The following is a 2,003-nucleotide window of genomic DNA, read 5'->3' as shown; positions in this document are numbered from 1 at the left end:
GGGGGCTTCCCCGGGATCTGTTTCTCTGTTCCTGGGTTGAAGGGCCCAGGGAGGGGGAGCTGCTGGCCGCAAGCTGGCAGAGGCCCCTATAGCCAAGGATCCCCAGGGCAAGGGGCAGCAGAAGGAGTGGGAGCCACCCCTGTGACAGCCCCTCTGTCCTCAGGCTGTGGAACTGACAGCATTCAAAGCTTCAGGTACAGTCCCCACCTCAGCGGGTCCCCTCTTTTCTTTTTGGGCCAGGACCCCTGCTAGGCCCCCCTGTACCAGGATGGAAGTGATTTGAAATCAATATACCCAACCTCTCACAATTGCAGAGGCCCTCCCCTCACTCCACAGGTCCCCTGGGAGCACTGGGGGCCTGTCAGGGACCAGGCAGTACCCCTTGGGAGAGCTTCGTTAGAGAGTAGGTCATGGAACCCTAGTCTGAGCAAGTGCTGCCAAGGAGCACAGCCTGCCTCCCTCTGTCCTCCCCTCTCTCTGCCCCCCAAGTCCAGCACCCCCCCTCACCCTCTGAGGGCTCCGGCCTGATGCCCTAGGACCCAGAGCCTTCCAAACCAGCTGAGGCACAAGTGCTTTCCTCCAAGGCTGCAGGTCACCAGCTGATAGGGGCATGACAGGGGTTGGGCAGTGGCAGGGGGGACTGTGGGAGGGTGAGGACACCCCAGGTCCGGCTCAGGGAGAGGACTGAAGCCTGGGGAGCTCAGCCCGGCCCAGGGGAGCCATGGGGACCCTGCCCGCTGGTCGCTGCCCTCGGGGAACACTCCTTCCATCTGAAACCCACACAGCCCCAGCCTCGGCCAGGCGACTGTTTCCAGTCAAGGCAAGAGCCCTGTTTACCAGGCTCCTCCCAGGGGCAGGCTCAGTGCTCAGCCCAGGCACCTGCTGATTCTGAGCCAGTGAGGGGGAAGTGGAGGTGCCTTTCTCCACCCATTGCGCGGATGAGGAAGTTGAGGCACAGAAAGGCGCAGCCGCTAGCCAGAGCCCGAACAGAGCCAGGGCCAGGCCCCCACTGGCGCGGATGGGGGACTCCAGGCACAGCAGTAGCCACACGGGTGTAAACGTAGGGCCAGGTGAACCCGGGTCCGTGGGATCCCAGGCCCCGACCGGCCCCCATCCCCGGCTGGCATCTCAGTCCCGGAGAGTCTCAGCTTCCCCTTCTGCAGAATGGGCTGAAGGCGCCCCCCATAGGCCCGCCCAGACGTCCCCCGGGGCCAGCGCCCCTCCCCCACCCGCCCCACCCCCACCCGCGGGCGCCGCGGCTGCAGGAACAAGAGAGCGGCGGCGCCTCTGCGCTCAAGTGACAGCGCCTTTGTCTCCGCTGAATGGGTGCGTTGCTAGGGCCGCTCGTAGCAACGGAGCCGCTTCCACCTGGGCCCCACCCTCCGGACCCCCCACCCGGCCCGGCTCTCTGGACGCCTCCACTTCCAGTCCCGACCCCACCCCGCAGGCCACTCAGCGGCCGGTGTTGTGAAGGCGCGGGGCAGCGGGGGCTGCCGGGCTGTGTCCCACGCGGGGCCGCCACCAACCCCTCCTGAAAGGCCGCGGAGCCCTCGGGGCATGCGGGTTTTCCGAGGATGGAGAAACTGACTCACAGCCAGCGAGGACTGGCCAGGATCTCCCCCAGCCTCAGTTCCCAGAGCCCATCCATCCCCGGGTTCTCCACCAGGATCCTCTGCCAGCCCAAGGGCGCACTTTCCCACCAGGTTTCTAGGGAGTGTCTGGGAAACTCGTCGCCAGACCCTGCCCAGCTCAGCTCTGCTGGGACCCCAGACCCCAGAAGGGCGCAGCGGGAGTCCCTGAGAGCCAACAGCGGCCCCTGCTCCGGCGGCCTCAGCCTCTGCTTTTCCTAAAGGAGTGTGGGCCTCAGCCCCCTGCTCCCCTAACCCACCAGGTCCCCAGGCTCTTTCCCCCAGTCTTTGCCTATGTGTGATCTGCTCCTTCCCACCTGCCCCGAAGTTCCAACGGGCGCTGCGGTGTCTGGTAATAAATAGAATTGTTGGGTT

The 2,003-nt window shown here is 65.6% G+C and overlaps 1 pseudogene; it reads left to right on the top strand.

Annotated features, from left to right (window-relative positions):
- Positions 1-876: 876 nt before the first annotated feature.
- Positions 877-2,003, top strand: LOC141408605 (uncharacterized; annotated as a pseudogene).

This window comes from Macaca fascicularis, chromosome 15, assembly GCF_037993035.2.
Source record: "Macaca fascicularis isolate 582-1 chromosome 15, T2T-MFA8v1.1".
Classification (NCBI taxonomy): Eukaryota; Metazoa; Chordata; class Mammalia; order Primates; family Cercopithecidae; genus Macaca; species Macaca fascicularis.
The sequence above is the reverse complement of the archived record's forward strand: the minus strand, read 5'-3'. Positions and strand labels throughout refer to the sequence as shown.